Consider the following 26216-nt stretch of genomic DNA (forward strand, 5'->3'; position numbering starts at 1 on the left):
TGAGTGCCACATAGCTGTATCTGCAAAGCTGTTCTTTTTAAAAACCTGTAATTGATTTAAGAGTATATATCCACCTGGGGATCCCAAAAATAGACAGAAAAAAAATTAGGCCTGTTTAAGAACCATTCTTATCCATATACCTTTAAAATACTAGCAATGATTCATATTAGCCTACTTGCAAGAATTTTCCTCCAGAAAAATAACCATTGTGAATACAGTCAAGCAAAGAAAAAACCAGTATTTTCATCAAAATATTGAAAGACAAAAACCTGTATATTTGAGTAAATCAGGTACAGGAGAAAAACATATCCTATTTATTTTAGACAACTTACTGGGTTTGTTCATCTACTAAATCTTATAATATGTGCATAACTGCTAAAACCCCTTACTTTGAAATAGCTAGCCACTACATTTTTAAAAAATGCAATACTCACTTTAGAAAGTGAAAAGGTAAGCAAGAAATATTTCTCATGCATGAAAACTTTTTATAATTTTCACTAGCTGTGTTTCCCCAAAAAATTCCCCAGTGCAGCTCTAAAGGAGAAAACACTATTGCAAACATCCATTTCTTGAGGACATGCACAGCCTTTTGATACAAAAATATTTATACCGAACTTCCACAAATCTCTTATCTGGAATCCAAGTACAATTAAGAATCTGGACAGCATACTCTGGCAGTCTGAGTTTTGGTTTTGGAAGCTGAAAGGCCTGACACTTGTTTTGGTCCAGCCACAATAGGTCTTTGGGTAAAGCACACATGTTTCTGATAAGATTGAGTTAAGGAACATAAATACTAATCCTAATAGCCAAGCTCTATTAGCAGGCCAAGACTATTTAACCCTAAATATTTAAACAGGTTCACTGACTCATCTGAATGTAAACATTCTTGTAGATTCTCTCTCTAGGAACTTGGCAAGCAAACAAAAATTTTCAGAACTCCACTTAACACTTCCTCCCACTTAACTTGGGCATTTATGAATCTCATCTGCTGAATCAAAGGTCTGTCTGCAGCTTCTTCCCCAAGGACTCTAACCACAAGAGTTAGGTTCCTTTTAGAAAAGGAACCTAATCTCCTCTGATATTCCTGATTTCTCAGCAGTTTCCTACCAGAATAGTCATGACATGATGCTGACTTGTCCAAGCAATTTTGCAGGAGAGATCAGATCAGCAATACTGCCAACATGTACTCCCATTGAACAGGTCACATTCCTTTCTAGGAAGACTCTTTTCAAAATTATCTTCCCTCTTCATGTACAGTGAGATGTCAGTACTACACCCAGTGCTGACAATAAATTGACAGAACTCAGCTTGTCATTCATTCTTCCACTGATGTGGCATTTTCCACTATCAAGAAATTGAAGACCTTAAGAAACAGTGAGTGGTTGTTCAAAAAACTTCTAACTCCAACTAAAGCATCATCTTCCCTCTTTCCCTTCTTGCTTTATGACACCAGACTCTGAATTCTTTGCTCCTGACACAAGTTCCACAGAGTGCCTACTCATTACAGAAGCAAATCAACACACAGTTTAGAGGCTAGATCCAAGAAACTCTTTATTGGCTCCATCTCCAGAGGCAAAACTTCAGTCAAAAGCATCTTGTCAGACACCACCTCTCTTCTGGCATGACATCCAGTTCCTCCTGTTCCAGGTGGACATCCAGTTCCAGGGATGGACCTCCAGCATGACCCTACTGACACTTCCAGAGGTTCATATGCAGAATGCATATCCTAAGTGGTGGTAAGACAAGTGCTCATATTAAGTTTCTTAATTTTTCTTATTCCTACGTCAGTTACTTTTTCCCCTTTAGAAATGAATATCACCATCATTGATATAGAATAGTGGATTGTTGACCTGCCAGAAAAAAGAGTGGAAGCAACTGGAAAAAGTCAACATCACACACCAGAAGGAAAATACTTAAAGCAGAAATAAAAAAATAATCCCAAATTCTTTTCTCATGCTACAAACCCTACAGTCAATCTGAAAAAATAACCCCACAGCTTTGGCTATCCATCTACTTGACTTAAAAAAAAGATTTGAAGAAAGTGGCTGGCAACTACTAAGAAAGAGAAGCTATATAACAAACAAATGAAAGGCAGAAATACAAAGACAATAAAATAGTAATATTTATAAAAAAATTAAGCCTCCAGTAGACTTATTGAAATGTCAGTGTCAGCAGCTAAAAAAGCCTGCTAAGAAAATGTCAGTCTAAACACATTTTCACTTAAAAGTACTTACACTTCTTTCTTTCTACACTTGCAAAAATACCTTTTGAAGGCAAATAAGTGTTTCAGATCATGCAAACAATGCAAGAACTACTTTCAGTGCTGGAGTCATTTTCACATAATTAGTGGTTTACTTCTCCAGTAAAAGGAAAAAAATAAAATGAGCATTATCTCCAGAACTTGAGATGTGTTAAAATAATCAAACATTTTGTCAGACAGTCTCCTGGGAACAAGATGTCCTTCCTGCATCAAAATCTAACCTAATGTAATCTAATGTATCCTAAATCTAACCTGAGATGCTATAGAAAAGCATCTGTTCACAATTTTGATGTGGTTAATCCAAGATCTTCAAAAAATTAACTTGAGAAGTTCCTTCTCTTTGCTGAATTGTTAGCCAAGCTCTAAATACACTTCAGTTCCTGTAGCCCATACAGACATACAAACATAATAAAATACAACTGATGCAATTGTTGGCTCTTGCCTACTTTATATTCTGCATAAAACTTCATTTACCATACAACTGATTTGGTAGAATTGAAAACTTATCTTCATTTTGACCTTCCAACATGAGAGGCCACGGAACCAGCTTTAGGGAAACAAAATGAATCTGAAGATTCAGTTTAAGAAAAAAAAACTTTCTTAAAAATACTGACTATGCAACAGAACAAAACAATTCAAAATAATGCAATAAATAGACAAAAAAAACCAGCTATTTTTTATAAAGTTAAGAAATTGTAGTACAGGAAATATTGAAGCTTTAAGAACTCAAGAAGCACCAACAGGTCAGTTGTTCAGGATAAAACATGTACCAGCTTCAGATGTCAGGTGGCATTGTACCTGCATGTGGGAGCCTGACAAAGTCAGAATTTAACTAGGTATATACATCAAACACACATATATATATGCATATCTAAAAATACTATAGATTATACACACACACACACCACAGGTATTACATACCTGGAGCTAAGAATTCTGATCTTTAAAACTCAACGCTGCCTGCGTACAAGGATAGTGCATGTTATATAAGAGAGATAAAATGGTAAATAGAATGTGTATGTGAAAGAAAAGTTACCCCATTTCCTCTACCAGTAAATGACTGTTAAATATCCAAATGTACTGTTCCAGTCTTCTGATAGTGGAACTGCTGAACATTAAGTGGCAAGAGCATTGGATCAGACATAACACACAGAGGTTTCCTGACCCTTAAAAAATAATTAAGAGACAAAATCTCATTCTTTCGAGGTAAAAGTTTGAGCATCTAACATTAAGTCTACCCACTGCAGTAGCCTCCTCCAAACTGCAACAGATTATATGCATCATGATGCCAAGGCCATTTTACCTCAACTTTATCACTCAGAGTTCTTATTTCTATTATTGTTTTCACTTACATGATTAAAGAAGCTTAAAAAACCAATTGTCTATAACTAACTCAGAATTACTTTTGCCAATTCTTACTGTGAAATTGACACTTTACCTTTTCATTTTCACTTTGCTTAACTATCCTTTTCCTAGTCTTTATTTCTAAAATCCTTTTTCATGGTTAGAAGTTGTTTTCAACAGGCCTTTTTAAAAATTTTTTTGGATGTAAATTCCGAATGAATTCTACCTATGGAATAATACAGCTGTCTACCTTCATTTCTAGGACCCTCAGGACTCCTGTACAACCAACACCGCTAATTAATCCTCTTGATTTTTCCAAGTTTGCCCTTCTAAAACTAAGAATTTCAAACCTGTCTAGCCACCTATTTTATTTCTATTTATTTAATCCAAGTAAAACTTGGGATCCAAGACCCCAAGCTGACTAACGAACCACCTTTTCCCAGAATTTTCACACTGATTAATTGAGAGCAAGTCTAAGACAATTCAGTGGTTATTTGGCAAGCTTACAGCAGTTGCATGTAAGATCATCTGGATTACTGCATGTCTAAATGATGCCATCATCTGTATCTGTTGGTTGTTCAGCCTGAAGAAGAAGAGGTTCCAGGGAGACCTCATTGTGGCCTTTTAGTACTTAAAGGGGGCTTATAAGAAAGAGGGAGAGTCACTTTTTACACAGGCAGATATTGATATGACAAGGGGGAATGGCTTTAAACTACAAGAGGACAGAATCAGATTAGATCCTAGGAAGCAATTCTTTACTCAGATGGTGGTGAGGGCACAAAGAGTTTGCCAAGAAAAGTTGTGGGTGCCTCGTCGCTGGCAGTGTTCAAAGCCACGGGATGGGGCCAGGGGCAACCTGGTCTAGTGAATGGCATTCCTGCCCATGGCAGGGGGGCTGGAACCAGATGATCTTTAAGGTCCCTTCAAACCCAAATCATTCTGTGATTCTACAGTCTAAGAAAGAAATCCATCTGTGACATAATTCCTGACAGCTTCTCTCAGTAAGCAATATTCTTATACAAATCCAACTCCCATGGTCTATAGCAGACACCATCAAAAGCTCTTATAATTTTCTTCTTTCAAAGAAGTGATATTCTTGACTCTTTATCCACAGAGTCTCTTTCTGCTATTTTACAGTTTGTCACATCATTCACATCCTGCATAATTCTGTCACATTTATTTCCTATACCTGGACAGTATTATCTCTTCTATCAACACTGAGCAGGATGATCACTTCTAAATGTTTCCTTTACCCTGTGTTTGCTTTCACATCCTCCAACATGGAATCATAAAATTATTTGGGTTGGAAGGGACCTTAATGATCATCTCATTCCAACCCCTACCATGGGCAGCGACACCTTCCACTAGACCAGGTTTCTCAGAGCTCCATCCAACATGGCCTTGAACACCTCCAGGGATGGGACATCCATAGTATCTCTGGGCAACCTGTTCCAGTACCTTACCAATCACAGTGAAGATTTTTTCCTAACATCTGATCTAAATGTACTCCCTTTCAATTTGAACCCATTCCCCCTTGTCCTGTCACTACATTCTCTTGTAAATATTCTTGCCCTATCTTTCCTGCAAGTTCCCTTCATGTACTGAAAGGCACATCGATTCATCGGCCCAAATGGTTTCTGACGGTGCACAAGCATCACTTCCTACAGACCTTACCCCATTCATAACCTGAGTAAAACCTCTTTGCTGACTGTGCCTGATATTAGAATTTCACCTGCACAAGGAAACGCCACGAAATCCTCCCATCTCCCACACAATAAATAAACGGTGCTTGGTTTCCAAAGTATCCCTTCTTTTCCTTAAAACCGTAAGCGGCCGCCAAGCTCAGCTCGCCCGTAGTGCCGCCGCCACCATCACACCCCTGCGCACCTGCGGGCAGCGCGCACCGCCACCACACAGATGGGAACTGACGGAAGCGGAGCACACACAGACAGACAGACACACAGACACAAACGGACAGACACACCGCCGTCCCCCTTATCGGCCATTTACAGACCGGGTGCCTGAGAAACGAGGCCCCGGGGAGAGCAGCCCCAGCCCGGCCCAGCACAGCCCACGCACCACGGGCGGCCGCGCCCTGCCCCAGCCCCGCTCCCCACTGACGGCCGCCCAGGGAAGGGAAGCACAAGGAAGGGGGGGAGCCAACCCCCTTCCCTCCCCTCCCCACCCCCGTACTCCGCCGCTTACCTTCCTTCCCCGCAGGCGGCGGCGGCCCCGGCTCCTCCCCCCGCTCCAGGGAGCCAAGGGAAGATGCTGCCGCGGAGCCGGGGAGGGAGAGGGGAAGGGGAGGGAAGCGGCTGGCGCCTCCCAGGGATCCACCCACTGCAGCAGGATCCTGGAGAGCGGCGGCGGCTGTCCTCCGAGCCCGGCGGGGGTACGGCTCCCCGGCAGAGGGGCAGTGCTGGCTGCCGGGGAGAGCTGCGGGGGAGGCAGGAGCACTCCCAGGGCCTGGCCCTTTGTGATGACATGGCTGCTTTGGGAAAATTCATGCTCCCCAATGCACGGAATCAAAGAATCACAGAATGGTTTGGCTTGGCAGGAACCTTAAAGACCATCCAGTTCCCTCCCCCCCCCCATAGGCTGGGCTATCTTCCTCTAGAGCAAGTGGCTCAGAGCCCCGTTCAGCCTGACCTTGCTGGATCTCAGATGAGCGTATAAGAATAATCATATGCCTGATTATTTCAGCCAAGCAGACAGTGGTAGCAAAACCCAGTGGAAGCTGAAGCTATTAATTTTCAGACTGGAAGTAAAGCAAAGAGTAATTGTCCCCTAAAACAAGTTTCATCTTGGGCTGTGAGCTGTGTATTGATTCTTCAGTGCATATTTTAAAACGATATGCATATTTTAAAACAATATTCTTCCAGAAGTTAAGCTCGATTTGGCTCATGTACTGCATCAGGCTGAAGGTCGCACTTAGAAGCAGTGGAACAGGTGGTGTATTCGATCCTCTGAAACAAAATGCACTTTGATACAGTGAAGCCCTTAAATCTAGAAGCAATAGATGTAGATCTCTGAGCAGAGAAAGTGCATTCTGGAACATTTAGCTTAAGGATTAAATTCAGTGAACAACAGCTGAATGCCAGAGGATGTAGAAGTGAAAAAGGCTAATTTAATTCATGAATGTGCCAAGACAGGAATTAACAGTAAGTAAAAGGAAATTTGCATCCAGTAATTAGTATTTTTTAGACCAGCTATTAGGATGCTGCATATAATGCTACTATGCATTTTGATAGGGACGTTGAAAATGGGATATGATGAATGAAGATGATCAATTATTTGAAAATAAGAGATAGAGGGATTATTTGTTTAGCTTATTGAAAACAGTTTAAAGGTAATTGCAGTTTATAGGTTCCTTACAATGAGAAAATAGTAGGTACCGAATGGCGTTTTGATTTAATGGAAAGAAAAAAAGCCATTATAAGAAGCTGGGGAGAGAAATTAAAGCCTCAGGAGTTCAAACCAGAAATGGTACGCAAATTTCTGACAGTGAAGGTGGAAAATGGCCTCCATTTTTTATGCCTTCAAGTGAAAACCTGATCCAGTTATTTCTGCCTTTTCTTACATGACATTTGTTGAACTCCTGTCTCATTTTCTTCCTTTCATTTGAACTGTCCCTGGGTTGTTTTTCTTCTTTCCTAAATGCAATGCCAAATTTAGAACTCAGCAGCAATGAATGGAAAGGAATTGGAATGGAAAGGAATGCTCATTGCAGGGGGGTTGGACTAGATGACCTTTAAAGGTCCCTTCCAAACCAAAACTATTCTATGATTGTGTGATTCTAATATTTGCCTGTCTCATTTTACAAGCAGTTTTTAGGTCCTTCCAGTATTTCAGTTAATGACTAGGATGATATTCATTACATTTTTGTTGGACATGAAGCCGGGAAGGACTGATGGTGCACAGCAAGGCTGTCTAACTTTAGTTTATACAGTAGCATCACATCATTGCAAAACAGGTAAACCTCATACTGGGGCATCCAAAAATAGTATCTTAAGACAGAAAAGAAACATTGCCAAGTTGTGAGAAAATGCTACTGCAAAGAGCAAGGAGAATTTTTGATCCCTGCATGATCAGGAACAAAACTGAAGTAAAGGAGATTCAGCTTTGGCAAGAGGGAAAACTGCTCTCACAGTGATAATAAGGAAGCTGGGAATAGATTGCCCAGTGAGGCTGTAGTTTCCATGATTTGAAATTGTAGACCGAAAATAAAGTAACTTTTTTTGATCCTAATTCATGTAATGAAAATCTATCAGATGACCCGTTGAAGTACTTTCCACTTTTAGGATTATATCATTACCTCCATTATGGTTTCCGTGTACAGGAAATGAAAAAAAAAAAAAAGGCAATAAAAGGTATAGAACCTGTAGTTAAAATAGGAACAAATAGTTTTTAATCAAAGTGTCTTTCATATAAATGTTGATTAATAAAAAGATTATTTAACAGTAACCTAATAATTCAAAATACTCGAGCAGTTTTAGTGGCTCAGTTCCCTTTAAAAAGCCATTAAGGTTCGCTGTTCTTTTTTGCAGGGATGGAATATTTTAAGAATGGAATAACAGACTACAGGTTAGATATCACATGGCTGATAGAACAACAAGTCTAGGAAAAACCATCTATTTTGCTTCTATATTCAGTAATGTCTGATAGGTTGATGCTGACAAGTCTTTGTTGATATTCAAATGCCATCTGTGTTGTGATTTTGTGATACTACCCATTATGTTTGCAACAAGTCAGAATTTTCCTAGTTTTGAAAAATCATGATTATGGAAATATAATTCTTCGTTCTTTTTATTTTAGGTAAGCATTTCAACAGATAATCTCTGGGTCCTCTTCCCCTTGAGTATCATTCTTTTTATGCCTTCAATAGTAGTGGTTTTCAGCCTAATTAATCTTTTTTGATCTTTTCCAGATATTTTAACAGAAATACTGTTTCACTATTAGTCTCAGTGAGCAAAGAATCAAGGGTCCACTACCTCCATGATTACATTGCTTAGATACTACCTATGAAAAATTTGCTTTAAATTATTTTTTAGTCTGTGAAATACAAACTTTAGTGATGTCGGTGTAACTTCTGAAAACAGTTTTCTTTCAGAGTTACATCATACTATGTACACAGGAGAAAACAGGACAGAAGCTAGATCTGTGACTATTGCCATTTTCTATAAGCTCTGTCATTTAATTCCTTGCAAAGATGCTATTTCTAGCACCATAGATATTCTTTTTCCCACAAAAAATGTTACAGACAGGAAATGTTTTGGATAGTGTAAAAACATTTCCTGATAAACATTTTATGACAGCTTGATAACCATTTCCTGTTGGTAGGATTTGTTTTAACTATTGACATTTTGTTTGCTTTCTTGCTATAATTAACACACATATGGGATCTGGCTAAGTGAGCTCATCTGTTAAACAAAGGTTTCGACAAGTCACACATTTAATTATAATGTCATGCAAGGTTTTATATTGTCCATTTCCCCTAATTTCAACTTTGTTTGGAGCAATAAATGAAGGAGCAGTAGGCGTGCAGCATTCTGGGAACTGGGAATTCCCAGAAGGGTGGGGGTTCCTCAATATTCCAAATAGAGCATTGTCTGCTGTGAGCTCAGTGATTTCAGTAAGCTTCCAAAATAACTTTAAATGAAAAGGTGGGACTTCATGGAGGATCTTGTTGTTTAATATAGACTTGGACTTGAATTGACCTGAAGAATACCAGAAGAAATTTGTAACTTTCTAAGGAGATTTAAAGCATTGTCCTTGCAAACTTATATTAAAAGGAGACTTCATTCATAGAACTGTACTCTATGAAAATACCTTTTCAGTCAGCAGAACCACTTTTGGCACTTTTGTAGCTACCTACTTACTTTATAAGTGGTAAGAGTATCACATGCATACAGCTCAATCTGGTTCTCAATCACACAAAGATTGGAGGCGTTTTTAGCTATGCCTCTACTAAACAGCAGATGGCCAGGACACAGCCTCTCTCCCTGCCTGGAGGCATAGCCTAGCTCATGTGCATATTATTTAGGGCTGTATTCCCCTTAAGATCAGATTGGCCAATCAATAGCATCTCAAATGGCCCTGGAGCTCCCCTGTGCTGTTTGTCATCCTGTGGCCTTCAAACATATCTTACTTACGTCTGTGGGGCTTTTTATTCAGTTCATTGTATTTGAAAGTGGCTGTTTATTACGTTTTGTTTAAAAGTTTCAGCTCCACAGTTTTTCAAAAAAGAAGCTAAATTAGGTCACTTGAATGAAAGCATGTAGTATTTGAGGGTGCAACACCTGCTGAGATAGCACTGAGGGAGTCTATAGAGAGCAGACTTGGAGCAGGGTTATCCATAGAGCCCACTGGAAATGGTGTTTAGCATGCACTGCCCTTGAACTGCCCTAGTTGGCACAGGCCAAGTCTGCTGGGAAGTCAGCTAACCAGCAGGCTGGGTGATCAGAGGTCAAGTAGTCAGGCATGATGAGTTTAGGGAGTCTAAATAACACTTTGTCTTAAGCTTATTTCTGTTAGAAAAGTCCGAGGAAAGAAGAATCTGGAGGTGAAGTCTTTGGGAAAAGCCTACATGCATGGGGCTGAATTTGAAAAAAAAGGAAAAAAAAAGTATTGGTGTGTTGTGGATAGGTATATTTTGCATGCACATCCTGAATGTATTCTTGGAAAAATATCCAAGGAAACAGAATCTGAAAGGTGGTATCTTTTGGGGGGTTGTTTGTTTGTTTGCTTGCTTTTAATTAGACTGGAAGAGAGTGAATAAAGTATTCTTACAAGTAGATGAGCCCAGTCCTGCAACCCAGTGCTGACTGCACAATCGATTCAGGCATCTGGAAGAAGGTGACATTCACGTAATCATCTATCTCACTCACTGAGGATGAGTGTGAAAATATGAAGTGTTTTTGGAACAGGAAAATGAACTCACAACCTTGATTTAGAATTCCAAAAGGAAACAAAATTGGTTGCACTGGATCCAGTAATGGTGAGGCTAAAGTAGATTGATTTTTCTATTATTGGACTCTAGCAATAAATAAAAAGTAAGGCAAAGTGAATGCTATTTATGGATAGTGTATCACATCCATTATCATCATCTGCTTTCTGTGGAGCAGGCATCTTAGTAGCCATTACCTTTGACCCTCATAAATAAAGCAGTTTGCTGTACTAAATATGTAAAATTTATGGCAGCATGTATTTGATGAGGTGCAACATTTTTCGCTAAATTGCCTTTAGTTGTGTAACTGTGTTATTGAAAGGCAAGGTAATTGCTAATTTTAAGCAAATTCTTTAGCATTGCTCTCAGATATCGTTCTGGCAAGGAACATATACAGTAACCTTGTAAGAGGTAATGACTTATGTCTCAGGTTTTGTGGGATTTATATTTCTCGGTGCAAACAATTTAAAAACAGTCTGCATTTTTTTCATTGGAAGTAATTTGCAAGTCACTCTATGGGCTGTTGAAAAGATAAATAAAATCAAGCAATTGCTTTTTGGATACGTATTGAAAAGAATGTTACAGATGATAGAAGCATCCCATTTTATCAGAAGCCAAGAGCAATGTTATATTATTTATGATTGCTATCAAAACTTGAACTTATAAAATTAATTGTCAGAAGACTTTTTTTTCCTTTTGAATTTACAACATTAATCCTAAGAGTAAAAAAAAAAAAAGTCATTTTCCTCCTGCAATTCAACTTTCAAAACTTTCCATTTTAAGATTCTGGAAGTGCTAAAACTGCATGAACAAGTGAAGGGAGAGCAATCAACTGAGATTCCTCACAAGAGTCTCCTGCTGAGAAATCGCTGAGCTCTGAGTGTTCAAAGCCTAGGGATAATATTTAAAGGAAGTTTCATATTTACCTACCCTGTTCTTTTCTAACTCACTGCCAGGGAACAGATTTCGATAGAAGGCCTGACCCTTTATGGCACTTTTCTCATTCTGTGTCCTCATGTAGAGGATGTTTAATTATGTGTCTAGCTTTTGAGATAACACTGATATGCACTTTTTACTTCCTGTGAGGAAATGCTCAATGCTTTCTGGGATTGGAGTATTTTTTTTGTGTTTTGTTTTTAATGGAAGCATTGTTGCTGTTTGTTGGTATAAGTATTATTATCTTTTAAGGTCAGAGGGACTGAAGATTTTTGACTAGTCTAAAAAAATTCCATGTACAACCAGCTGGGCAGCCAGGCACTGAATCTAACATTGAAGGTATCTTATATACTACTACACTAAAGCATACAGAAATAAATAGCTTTAAAAAGAAAGCATACTATATATTCTGTAAAAATGCATTTTATTGCCATTAGCAGCATTGCAGTATTATACCATACACTCATTATAGAGTATGTACTCCATATATAGGTCTTGATACTCTTAAAATGCTACACTAATTGTGACATAGCAGCTGTAAAGATGATTTACAGAGCACCACACAAGGGAAATAGATGGTCATATTTATTAAACAGGAACATCAAAAAATAAACTGAAAATTTGAAATGAAGATGAATCAAGCAACAGATCTGGGTCTGCTTGAGGAAGTGATCATATTTTGTTTTCCCCAAAGTGATGTGTAACCATTAGTTCTCAAAATGCATGGAGAAAGGAAGATAAACAAGTTGCTCAGTGAAAAAAGCTGGAGCTATAAACTGGACACGGACAATTTGAGCTCTTGGCTTCATTTGAAACATTCCTGAAACTGTTCATCTTTCCCAGTGACAGGAGTCTTTGGATCACCACAAGGTTTCAATGTTCTTTTTTGTAGCCTAGGAAATAGCTCACACTGCACTTCACAGCTTTTTCGTGTATTTCTCTAAGTGCAAGTCATGGTGTGTGACAATTCATCAGTCACCCTGTCAGTTTCTCTTCCAATGGAGAAATGAAGAGTGTTCTAAAAAACGTGATGGAAACTGGCATTCAGGGGAGCTTTTGCTTTTGGGAGAGAAGTTGGAACAATAAAGAAGCCTTGCCAAAATGATAATTTTGTCCTAATTCTAACATCAAAAACCTTTGATCTAAGTAAAAATAATTTATTGGAGTCATAGATAGAAACTGTGCTTTACAGTTTAGCAATGGAACAGAATAGTTAATCTCAAATTCGTGATTTGCATGGGAAATGAGTTACATTTTTTTTGTTCCACTTAACTTGTTTGTCTTTAAAGGGCTATGGTTTTTCCTCTTTTATTACTGCTGCACATTTATACACCACATGTTCAACAATATTCATTCCCTTCTCTTTCCTCAACCCCCTACCTTTCCTTTATTGTAGTCTTCTTGAAAAATCTCATAGATGGGGTAAAATTGCTTCAATTGAATCTTGCCTCTGACCTGGTCATTAAATGGCCAAAGCAGGGTTCTGACCACCCTACTATAATATAAAACCCACTTGTTAAAAACAATAGATGCAGAAGTCCAGGAAGCACTTTTGATATATAAATCGCATTCTTCAGAAGAGCGCTTAGCCCAGACCTGTAATTAAGCACCAAAACAGAATTACCACTTCAGATGTCACTCTTCTTTGCTACTTCCTCTGGGTCTGGGCATTATGCACAAGCACTGCTGTATGATATAAACAAGTCTTGGGGTCAAGGTTGGGGCATACAACTCTTCCAAGCCAATGTTCAAGGAATACGAATGATGGTCAATTCCACTTCTTTCAGTACTGGAGGTCACATGGTTTTGTGTTCACCACAACTATACCTGTGGTTAGTGGTATTCTCTCTTTCATTGTTTTGAGATAAAGATGCAAGGGTCCCAACTGGTCCTGACCATTCAAGAAATATCTGAATTTGAATCCTCCGGAAGTAGTCTAATCACCCTAAATTAAGTAACAAGAAATACCAATCCACTGATGCAAGGTAAGTTATCTAAAACATTAAGATCCTACAATGTTAAACATCCTTGCTGTAAACTATTTCGTCTCTCTTCCTTTTCAAATCCAACACAGAGACTAAACTACAAAATGCATTGATCAAAGTCACAAAGGGTTTCAGGTGCAGCCAGGAATGTAACAAGGCCTCCCAGGGAAGAATTCAATGCCTTAAGTACAGCCTGTTCAGTCTTTCCTTTTTTTTCTAACTTCAGAGAAGAGTTATCAACATTTGGTGCACTGCTTTTTTATGTAGATGTTGGTTCTACATAAAATTTGTAAAAAGGTTAGCATTTGGATAATGGATCCAATCAGCTTAGCACTGAAATCCTTAACTCCTGCATGGATCACTTTCAGAAGTTCACCTCTTAGATATGCATTCCACTGGCTCCATTTTCAAAGGGCAGATTTGTGTCACCACTCCATGTCCACACCTTGTTTATCTGTAAATCAGGTCTACCATTACTAAAGGTATTCTATTCATGTGAAGGACACACTTTAATGACAGAACAACCTTTTAGCCCACAGCCCACTGAATAATTTAATAGGGGCAGATTAATAAAACAAAACAAGCAAAATGAAATTAAATTTTTAAAATATGTGTATAAAATCTAGCACGTGCAACCAGATGGTAGGACTCCAGCTGCCAGGTAACTGGGTATGACATCATGGTTTATGTTAGCCCTGAAGTTACTTAACCCCATCAGATAGAAACAGTTCCCTCCAGGAACATCAGGATGCAGCTGGGTCACATGTTGATTTGCTCTTTCCCATAAGTCCCACAGTCTGGATGGATGAGCTGCAGCAGGATCAAGTGTAAAAGAAGTGTAAAGATCTCATTTGGAGGAAAGGAGATAAGCAGCAGAGCTGTGCCCCACTTTAGCCGCTTGCTCTAGCCACTGCCACCAGGCTCTTCTGGGCCCCATCCTTGTAGCAGATGGAAAGAATGTGAGGAGAAAGGCTCCCTTGGACAATGACTACTAGCCAGGAGATGCTGGAACTTTGTGTATTCAGCTAGAAAAACTCTCTAATGAGACCAGTTCCCTCCCTGAGGAGCCTTCTCTTTCCCCAGGCAAGGAGAAGAATGGTTTTTGAACTTCAGTAACTTCTCAAAGTGCACAAAGGCCTAGTTTTTCAAAGACTTGACTGTATGTCCCTACCTGAGTCCAAATGCCATTTCCAGATCTGTACACCTGTGCATCCAATGGCTTTCTCTCAACTGACATCTGGGCCAGTGCAGATTCCAGACCTGAGCTGTGTGATTGCACCTGAGAGAAGGAGGTCTGACTGTGAGCAGTGTAGGGCAGTACAGGCTGGAGACCTCTTTCCTGGTGTCAGGGAGCCAGACATCATTCATCTTTCATGTCCAGTGCTACTTCCCTTTTGAGATAAGATGGACCAAGCAAACCTAAAGAATCCCTGAAATGACCATCTGGAACTGTGCCCAGCACACAAGTCTTTTCTTATCCCTGTGAATGCTGGTCAGGATGCAAAGCCAAATGAGAACCTAGGCCTTTCAACAGGGCCAGTATCCAGCAGGGCCCACTTCCCCAGGATGCTCATGTCTGAGGCTGGGCAATGGCTTTTTGGCAGGTTTCATAATAGTGTGGAATCAGGAACTGACATTCCATCCAGGTCCCAGCTTCAGTACTTAAGTCCTCTGAGGTTCTCCTCAGAGAAGTTAAGTGCTTGGCACTCCTTCCTATGTATCATTAATGGAAGCACTACAGTTTTATGTTTCTGCCACGACTGTTTAACTAGCCAAGAGAATAAAACACAATTACATCAGCATTACAGGATTTGCTAAGTAAACCAAAAAATATTAAGATGCCATCTATTTTGCTAGACAGATTTAAGGGAGCACATCAGTAAGTAGAGATTAGACTTGCCTTTAGCACATTTTCAAAAGATTTTTAGTTTGTTTTGGAACTGCTTGTCCATAAAAATGCAACAACTGCCCCTCACACACCTATCCAAAAAAAGCCTGTACCTGAATTAGGAAAAAGGAATATGCTGTTAATGGAGAAACACAGTAACATTGCAAGCTGTGATTGGTATTGTTGCTGTAAGAAAAGTTTGCTCTGGAATATCACATACTAAGTATTATTACAACCACATAAAAATTTCAAGTAAAAAACATCTCTAAGTCATTAATCAGATCTGTGATATCCTGAGTGCCATTTATTGCCAAAATACAAGTTCTGATCACCTCAGAGTTGTGGCCTCTCCAACATTTTTGGGGACATAGGTAGGACATACTTGAAGAATAAATTTGGATTAAGAAGCTTAGGCACAATGTATTTCTGGTACCTAATGCTCAAGGTTCAGGGGAGCACACCAAACCACAGCCTCTCACAGTCTTAAAAAACCCACTTAAAGATCTCTTTAAGTTTCTCCTGCAAACCTAAAGCTTAAAGCATTTCTTAAGCCTCTCCCTGAACATCTACACTTCTCTCATCCGAATTTAAGGCTTCTTATGTGTCTCATCTAACCTGGCTGACAGCAGGGCCAGTGCTCCTCCAGGAAAGACCATGGAGCGGTTTGTTGCTCAGCCATGTGATCCAAGATTTTTTGGAGAGGTCAGGCACAGCAGGGTTGGTCTGTAGGACTGACAGATACCTTGAGAACCTCATGACAAAGAGGTATGGTTTCCTCTGGACATACAGTTTAGGCTGCCTCAGAACACTTCCACAGGCTTTTTGTGAGCAAGCAGCAAATCCAGCCCCAAGGTAGTTCAAGTTTGCTTTTGCAGAGCAGTGCTGAATAATGAGGTAGGATATAGCTCCCCTCATTATTTTGATGATGCTCACACTGGACTCCAGAGTGTCTTGCTACTTCTCTCCCCACACCCATCATGTTTAACACAGCTTTGAATCACCCCAGTGCTTATCAGGTTGCAATACAAATGCAATTGCATGAGTAGTACTGGAGTTATGTGGGTACAAGCAGCAGAACTGAAGAATAAGGATACTTAGGTTGAATACTGAAGATTATTTTAATGCTTTGCTTTCAGACCATGAACAGGATTATATAACCTGATTGCCAACATTTTCAAGATGATTTAGTGAGCAAGGAAGTCCTTCGGGGCTTCCATTCTGTGGTCGTAGGATCACCTTACTTCATGCATGACTGTGACCTGAAGGGTGGCCATTCTGCCATTGCTGGTGGTGCTCCAGTGTAGCATCCTACACACTGTACACAGACACCATGGAGCAGATAGCTCAGAAGAGGAACAGTGCTGAATGTGACTACGTCATAATTACATTCCTTATCATCCTGACCTATGTTATTCTTCCAGATGGAGCCAGCCAAGCTGCTTCAGCCATGAAAAACAACAGTAACAATCAGAAGAAACTCAAAAGCCAGAAGTTGTCATGAGCAAATTGCACTGAATAAACAAAGAAAACATCAGCTTTACTTAGAAAGTGTAACATGATGCCTAGGGTTGTCTTGTCTCTACCACAGCCTGCTTTCCAAGTCTACTGAATACTTTTGCAAAGGCAATTTCAAAAAAACCTTTAGGCCAGTGGAGTCATGTACAGTTTTCTATAAAAGCATAAAGGAAGGAAGAATGAAGCCCAGTGGTCTCTTTTACATTATAATGACAGCAAGTCAGCCATAGAAGATAGTCCACATATCTCAAATCCCTGGCAGTCCTTCCTGGTAACCACCATTTCATGTCTGTTTAAAAGTCCCCTGTGTACCTTCCCTTACAGAAATTGTTCAGGGGAAGTAAAATTTGCCCTCTGGTTCAGTGCTTTGGTGTTACCAGGACACAGGTCCATGCAAACAAACTTTAAGCTCTTTAGGGCTAAGCAGTAATTATCCAGCTTTGCCAGCTGACTGGTTGACTTGCTGCCAGGGGACTGAAGCAAGGCTGGAGACTTCTAAGCATATTGCCTGACAAGTGACGGAACATGCAGCAGGGATAAGGGTACAGATTAGCACAGTTCAGTGGACAGAGAAAGAAACAAAATAGATATTTATTCACGGGGTTCAAGCTTCATATAGGGAATCCTGGGGTGGAACTATCCAAAATTTCAATAGAAGTTTCTCCTAGCTCCAGTTTGCCAAAAGTATTTCCTTAGTGCATTTTTGACCCCTTCAGGGGCTTCATATACAGGGAATTGTACTTCAGAATCTTTCTTTGGCTTTTGTTCCCCCTTAGCGGAATTTCTTTCTAAAGAAGAGCTAAGGTTACAATCCTATCTAAACTGGTTCTCTTCTATCCTCTACCCAATCTTCTAGAAAGCTTTAGCTTCTTCTGCCTGTTTCTTTCAATCCAAATGGCTAATCAAACCTGAAATTTAACTGAGAAAAATCAGTTACAGTGAAGCAAAAAACCAAACTAATATTGATTTGCCTTTGTAAGTTCTAAATTAGGAATGCAGCTTAACTTCAGTATCACAGCCTGAATTAAGGAAGCTTTAAATTGTATTTGAAGCTTCAGTTTGTTCATTGCTCTGCTTGAGCAAGAGGAATCTTGATAGGATAGAGTTCTATGAAGCAAGGTAATTAGGAATTAATATATAAAGCAAAATGTGCTGTTCAAATCATACATTAGTCTTCCCAGCACACACATGCTTACTCTATGGGACAATGTTTCAGAGACAGGCAAAAAAATACATAAGCAAATAAATATGGGTAGAAGCAAATATATGTGAAGAATGCCAGGCTAAAAGCAAGTATTTTTATAATGTTGGATATCAAGAGGAATCTGGCTCGATTGTCTGAAAGCAAGAGGCCTCACAGAAGTGTAGATGACTTCCCTTTTTAATGAATCTAAAGTATTCCTTCCTTCATGCTGTGAAATACCAGGACCTCTTAAGCAGGGACTAGAGTTCACAGTTACATGAGCTGAGGGCAATGTTTGTATTCCTCAGTGGGGCCAGATCCAGTCCCCACACAAGCAGATATCATGGGTAGGAGCATCCTTCCTGCCTTTAGATATCCACAGGGTAGGCCTATACAATCACCCCTTAATCCTTTCTAATCAGTGAAGAACAATCCCCATTTTGAAGGGTGATTTACTGCAGGAACTCATGCCTTCTGATGAACAAATCAATATGATTGTGCAGAAGCTTCTTATTGTTTAAAATACCCCCTGTGTTCACACATCTCACAACTTTGACGTAATACCTTACTTAAACACTTTGCTTACCTATACATTCTACCTACTTATACATTTCACTTGCTTATCTTATACTAATTATACATAATACAGTGCTTATACATTTTCTTACTTACTTATACTTTTTACCACTTCTACATAACACAGTACTTATACATTTTGCAACTGCTGTGCATGAGATCTCACATTGCTTGATTGGTTTCTATATTTTATCCACAAGCTCCACACACACTTTTCTGATAATATGATTGGTTTTAATCTAGTGCAGCACAGTCCTTTTTTATCTACTCCTTGCTGTCTTGGTATTTAGTTTTTCAGCTTCTTCTTTCCCAATTTATCACAGTTTACCTTTCAGTCCTTAATGAATTCTTGAGGACTCTAACAGGTGGGGCTCCCAATCCAGGCAAGCAGCATCAAGCTGATGACAGCAACAAAACTCATTCAGTGATCAGCAGCCAAGTTAGTCCAGGAAACCCAAACAACAAGAGCAAAAGACAGGGAACAGATATAAACCTACCCCACCTCTCTCCTCCAGCCTTCAGACTGGAGCTTAAAAACCCTCTTGGGGCTGATGTGCTGCAGCTGAAGGTGGAAAGGCCAGGTGAAGCCAGTGAGGGTAATTCCAGCCTGGTCCCACTCTGAGGGCTCTGGTAAAAATAACTAAAAATTGTTTGGCTGGGGCGTCTTCTAGGACAAGGTGAATTAAATCCTGGTAGTGGCTCTTTCTCTCTGCTAATATAGTTGGAATTTGGGATGGTGACTGGCACAGAAGTCCTTATTTGATTGGAAGTCCATCACTGGCTACTAGGCTTCATGGGAACATGGCTGTTTACAAGGCAACAACATGATAACCTGCTGAAATGTACAGAGATTTTGGAAAAGTTTTTGATAATTAGAACTTGAGATTGTCTATTTGATGGTGTGTGCAACACTGTAGTGAACTACAAACAATATCTGATGCTTTCAGTTGATTTTCATCAGAACAAATAACTTTCATTCACACATTTTTACTCTGGTCTGCATGAAGAATTAAAAATATCTGTTCTCTCACTTGATCAGGAAAAGCTGAACATAATCTTCAAACCCACAGGTCTAATTTTAAATTGATAACTTCTCTGGGCATTTAAATTGCAATTAAGATATTAAACAACATAATTTTAAAAAATCTTGATATCTCTTTGGAAAATTGACATCAAAAATAAAAAAAGACATTGGATATTATTAGTTTCAATATGTACCGGGTTACTTAAAATGCAAATTGCTTTATGAAAATTCTTAAACCTGAAGGCCTAATTATTGATATCTATTATTGTCACTGACTAGCTCTCTCTTTTTTGGTCATGCTAATAATAATCCTAGTACTATTTCTTTCTCTTCTTATTTTGTGGGTGTTCCTCACTGTCTAATTTTTTCCTGGAGTTTTAAATCAGCTTTTCTAAAAAAAGTAAGGTCCATATGATCACTTCATTTGTTGACCTTTCCCCCTTCCATCCCCTCAGCAAATGACTTTTACATTTCTTGTCCTGTTTCAACCAAATGAATCAGAGGGAGAGAGATTTCCAGAATAATTACATTCTTTACCAAGTCTGTGAAGACTGATAGCTAGGAAGAGGAAAGAGCTGGACAAAGGACTCTGCTGATGGACAAACAAGTGGACCTAGGTTATGACACGGCTTTGGCCCCAGTATGTAATTACTTTTGTGGTCCTTGGAGGACTCCAAGGGGACTTGGGGGAAGTTTGGGCTATTCCAGGATGAGCACTTAAGTGCCTATAAAAAGAGGGGACCCAAATCAAGAAGTCTGATTTACCTATTACTTGGGTCATTCATGAAGTAAGTTCTCTGATTCTCTGCCTTTTTTTTGCCTCTTCTTTACCCTGTTTAAATGAACTGATAAGAGCTTTCTAAACTTGTGGAAATATGCAAACAGACTGAAAACAGAGTCCATTTGACCTTGGTTCACTGCCTCAGAATAAGCTTTTCAGAGTGTTTTTAAGAAAAATATGTAAAATTCTAGGAAAAGTGATCTGTGATCTCAAAGTTTTAACCTGAACTCCTTGAACTCAGAAGCAGGGCTGCTATTTCTGTGCCAGATAAGGACACATACTGTGGATACACCACAATTAGTGTTACATTTACTCAACTGTAGAAGCCTCAAATGGAATTGTGGCCTCTGAGCTTGATGTTTTACAAGTGCATGTGTGCAAGAGACAGAATGAGACACAAACCAAAAGCAGAGAACATTCAATTAAGTTTTCTGTGTAGATTAGACATGGCCAAGAACTTTTCACCTAAGTGACTGTCAACTCAAAATGCCAGTTATCTGAAATGAAACTCCTTTTGCACAAATGCATTTGTTTCAGTTTCATTATTTGCATGTGATAGGAATAAGTCCCGGGCTTGGTCTGCCCTGTGCAGAAACCTGTTGCTGTCTGATGAAAAAACCTCTCTGAAAGCTCACATACTGGATGATGAAGCTCAGTCCTGGAACTCTTCTCACAACCCCCTGCCCAAATGTCCAGCTTGTGGAAGGATCCATGTGAGCCTGGTCATGGGACCTGCTCCTTGGCAAAGCCTGGGGTGAGCTACCCACAGCCCCTAAAATGGGCAGACCAGCACCTCCACTCTGGGGCTTAGGCTCTAACTCAAACTGGGATCTCACTGTAAGAGGGACTTAGCACTTTGTAAGGAGGAGGTCATGATGCATCTGGCACTCATGATTTTGTACTAACTGGGTAAAGCCCTTAACCCTGTAAAGTTTTTAACCCTGTACCACAGAAGAGTCTTCACGCCATTTTGGCTGAAAAAATTAGATATTTTGAAATTCCCACTTTGTTACATCTTGAAGCAATTGAAAGAGAAAAATAATATTCAAAATCAATATGTTTTTTAGTCCTTATCACATATAGACCCTGAAATTTATTTCTTAAAAATTTGTAATCCAGTATGGGGGTAGACTGGGTAATTTGCTGAGTAGCACAGAATCAAAGAATCATAGAATTATTTAGTTTGGAAAAGATGTCTGAGAACATTTGAGTCCAGCCATTAACCCAGCACTGCCAAGTCCATCACTACACCATTTGCCTATGTGCCACACCTACACATCTTTTAAATACCTCCAGGGATGGTGACTGGGGTTAATGGCATCGACACAATCTTCCAGTAAAGTGCTGCTGGATTTTGAAGCCTAAATACCCTTTTCCTACAATTCTTAAAGTATTTTTACAGTATTTTTAAACTTTAAAACTTGGCTTTTTTCCCAAAAATGGAAATACGCTATTTTTATCTGACAATTTCATAGATTGTAGTTACTTCAGCCATCACAGAGTTTCATGTTTTGAACAACAAATTGTAAGGCAGATCATTGTGTTTGGACTGATGGACACCCAGACTTGCAGTGAACCGAGGGAGACCGTGTGATTAATGGGTTTCTGACCTCAAAATTTACATCTGGATCGGAAAAGAAAGTCTAAGGCAAAATTTGGAGAAAGAGTTAGTGTGGATTAGCCTGTTTAAAATAGAGGGAATATTGTGGAGAAAACTTCCTAATTCAACTCCTTTTTGTGCTGGCAGTTTTATTTCAAGGAGTGGCAGAATTATGTCCCACCCTGTAATATACAGCTCTCATTGGCTGATTACTGCAAATTAAGACAATCTGCAGACTAATTTTAGATGTGTTGTGACACTTTACCGTACTCTGGGTTCCTACATGTTGGAAATGAACTAAAGAATCAGGAAGTTGTTTCTTTCAATTTTGTTGTAAGCCTGTTCTCTCTTAGGGCGAATCACATGATGTATATGCATTTGTTCATAGCAAAGTACATCAAATACATGCTATTTCATCATCTCTGGTCCCACAGGCCACATGCCAGTGAAAAATAATTACAGACATTGGGTTTGATGGCATTTATGCCCAAGATGCTTGGCCCAGCACCTGTGTTTCTGAACAAACAGGCAGGGAGGGATAGAAATGCACAACTCATGGGATCTAAGCAACTGTGGCACACAGGAGAAAAGAGAGAGCTCCTCATGTCTTTGCAGTCAGGAGCAGTTCTGCTGACAGCAACCAATTCCTGTTCCTTCGGCTCTGCACCCACACTCTACCTTTGCTCTCAGCAGGTTGTGTAAGCACAATCAAGCTCTTATTTTCATGTAGGTATAAGCTTTTGATATACTGACTTTTTAAGCTAGACCCTTTGTGTAGGATCCTTCTGAACAAATTGGACAGTGTTGTGTCAAGGCCTGTGTCTGAGCTGGCTGTGAGTCACTAGAGAGGGACAGTGGTGTTCAGGCCCTTTTATATGTCTGAGCTAGGTCAGATGCACTGCCTTAGACATGCCTGCTCATTTCCTTTCACTGTAAAGAAAGCATGTGAGATAAGTAAAACTACACAGACTGTAACTTGTGTACAATTTGGCACTAATAGGAATTCTATTTCAGAAACGGTGCCACCTTATGAGCAAATTTAAATTTTTCATATTAGTGTAATAGTATCTTCCCGCTTGCTTGGAATTCACAGTAGGACAGTGTTTAGCTTGGAATTGCCACTCAGAATTAAAATACACATTGAACATTTCATGTGACCCCAGCCAGTGCTGTACGAATTGAATCAGATCATGGATGTAATAACATATTCAGTCTGAAATAACTGAAAACAAAAGAGCAGTGCCCACACTTGGAGCTACTGCAGAGGGAGAAATGACTGAGTTAAAGCAGAATGGTTTTGAAGTTTGACTCCTTGCGACAAATTAGCCAGTAATTAGACCGTGGAGAAAAATTCTGACAGACCATAGATGGATGTAGATTCAGAAAATAAATAAAGGAGGAGGTCAGCCTTAGTTTTACTAAAGCTTCAAGTCTATAATTGGTTCTAGATTTTATTCTAGATTGTCTGTAATTTGGTAATTCCCCTTGTGTTCCTGGAAGAGCACAAGGAAGAGCAGGGCAGGTAGATTGCATGACACCATCCAGCTGTGTTTGCTTTGTGAAGCACAGCACTGTTTGCTGTACCAGTCTCTGGGTGCTGTCAATAGCTGTAACTTGTCACTCTGTTTGCTTATATCTGATGGGAGATGTTGGAAATGAAAACAAAATCATCTTTCCTAAAATATCTTTTATTCTAGTGAAACTTCACCAAAATAGCTTGCTATAACATGGCTGTTTTCCTAATGTAACATCAGTAACCAAAGGTTTAACTCAAATATTCATACTCAAGTGTGTAAATCATTGCAGCAGCTAATTCCCTTAGTAGGGAGAACTACAGGAAGAATGATTCTGTATGCAATTCAACCCAAAGACAGTGCTATTTATATAATTATGGTCTATAAATAATGTTTCCATACACAACTGTGTATGTTCCAGATACACTGTGATGTGTCTTCTCCACCCAGAGCTGCAGGAAAAGGGGAAGATGAGAAGAGGCACCTCAGCAGCAGTTCTGGCCAAAGGCATTTTGCTGGTGGTGCTGCTGCAGGCTGAAATTTTCTGTGGCTCCTGGGAAAGCTCCCTTTGAAGCTGCTCAACACCACTTTTTAGGAATGAACTCTACATCATCTCTGGAAAGAGCTGTACTTGAATTAGGGGACTTGTTTGTAACCTTTTTCAGCCTCACAAAGGGAGTATCTCCCTTGCCTTTAACACAGGTATAGAACAGGGGTCTGTCAAAGGCACATTTCTTCCTCTCACAAAAACTAAAGGAAAACCAGAATCCAGTAATCACTGGGATATTGTTATTTCCTCTAAACAACCTTTTTACTCCAGTATGTTTTTATAATACTGTGTATTATAATATACATCGGCATATTGTGCTTAAAATAAGAGATTATATGATCTAAAACCTAGCTTAGACATTCACAGAGCAATTCTGAAGTTTAACGAAATCCTGTATCCATCTGAAAACTGAAAATTGAAAAGTAACAAAAAGAAGAAAGGCCAAGTATTATGACTGGTCTTTGGTTACCATTTTGGCCAATAAGTTGAGACTGATGTATTTAGAGCTAGCAACAGAGACAGCCTGAATACATGAGAGCTATCTGCACATCTGGCACACCAAGCTGTGCTAAAAGAACATGAATGCTTTGGATCCAACCTCTAAAAAGTTAGGAAATGCCAGGAAAAAAAAAAGGCACAGGCAACCTTAGTTTTTCCCCTTTCTACAGACATGTTATAATATGGACTTTAGCTTTTACTTTTCCTTTAAAGAATTTCTGCCTTGATCTGCACAAAGAGGAAGAATGCTGATTATTCGAGAGCTGCTCCTCAACAGTTTGTTTTGTCCTGCTTTAGCCTTCAGCCTTTGGCCTGGTTTACTGGCACTGGAATTAGAGGACAGTTGTCCAAAGCTCCCTCTGGAATCAGTGGTGAGACATTAGTGCTTCCTCAGAGTTTTTCAGTTCAGTGTAGATTTCAAGTTACTTTCTCAAAGCATTTCTTTCTCAGCTTTCAGCAGCAGGGAGCGTAAGGTGAATAAATGCTTTATCATGCACTTTAAATGAGCATTCATTTAGGTGAGAAAAAGCTGTTCCGTAAGCCTTGTTTACAGAAATTGTTCTGTTCCTTTTTTCCAAACAATGGCTAATTTCCCATTTGTCATTTGCCATGATACATATTGCTTCAGTATCTTAATGCTTTGCAAATTATAACTATTTTTCAAGGTCCTCTAAAATGAGGGGATAACACAACTCCCATTTGTCTGTTTAGAGCTGATATCCTGAGTAACAATAAAAAAGCCCTGTTAATTTTGGTTTCTGTGTGCTGTGCATTATATGTAAATTAAGAGGGAGTTCTTATTACCTTTGCCTGTAGCTCTGTGTCAATACACATCCAGATCACCTCACAGGATTCAGGGCAAGCCCAGAAAAGTGCACTTGTGAGCCGCCATGAGTGGTCTGGAGTAAATGATCTGCCAAGCACCTTTCAGGATGGTATCTCCTGGAAAGGGCAGTTTCCTTCTCCATGGCATCTTTCCATTGGCTGAACTGCGTGGCTTTCTTCTCCTTCCCTTACCTCATTCATCAGTTGTCTTACAATTTCTGTTAGTTCAGGTCTTCCTGCTCCAGGTCTGCCTTCCTCTTGGCCCTCTTCACTTCTCCAGCTACCTCAGTCTGGGCCTTTTTTTCCCCTGAGCCACATCAGGAAACTTCCTCAGCTACCTCAGTACAGTGGAAGGGTCTCCCAGGAATAGCTCTTTACAGGAATCTTCTTTAAAAATGTCTTGGCATTAAGCAACTGTCTTGGCTCCTGTCTGAAGCTACATCTGAAATATAGAATATCTAGTAGTGAGTAAGCCAGCTCCAGCCCTGAGTTGAGACTCTGGTTCAGATAAATTATCTCCCACTTGCAGTGGTTTTTCTTGTCACATTTTGGCTTTGCTTGTTGGTTTCTCATCCAAAGAAAATCCTGACCTCATTAAAATATTGGCCCTATGGACTTTGTGTCATGTCATAACTGCTATTACTTTACGCTTACCACCGGGGAAAAGAGTGTGCCAGCCTTCAAAGTTCAGAGGTAGAATCCAACACAACTGCCAACTTTCCTACGTTTCAAGTTTTCCACATCAACATCTTGAACCAAGTCGGTATGTTTTGAAAATTCAGAGACCAGGA

At 39.6% G+C, this 26216-nt stretch overlaps 1 protein-coding gene across 8 annotated transcripts in view; it reads right to left on the reverse strand.

The window, feature by feature from the left end:
- The window catches only part of LOC138108272 (RCC1 and BTB domain-containing protein 2), a 42606-nt gene extending 23475 nt beyond the window's left edge, over positions 1-19131 (reverse strand). For 4 of the 8 annotated variants that reach the window (XM_069010728.1, XM_069010738.1, XM_069010693.1 and 1 more), the window contains exon 1: positions 18962-19131. The gene's annotated coding sequence lies outside the window, so the exon portion shown is untranslated. Of the gene's footprint in view, positions 1-3181; positions 3221-4111; positions 4364-5491; positions 5678-5809; positions 5902-18961 lie in introns of those variants that run through there. The other 4 variants (XM_069010701.1, XM_069010719.1, XM_069010710.1 and 1 more) reach the window with 4 other exon arrangements.
- Positions 19132-26216: the final 7085 nt, after the last annotated feature.

This window comes from Aphelocoma coerulescens, chromosome 1, assembly GCF_041296385.1.
Source record: "Aphelocoma coerulescens isolate FSJ_1873_10779 chromosome 1, UR_Acoe_1.0, whole genome shotgun sequence".
In the NCBI taxonomy this organism is placed as follows: Eukaryota; Metazoa; Chordata; class Aves; order Passeriformes; family Corvidae; genus Aphelocoma; species Aphelocoma coerulescens.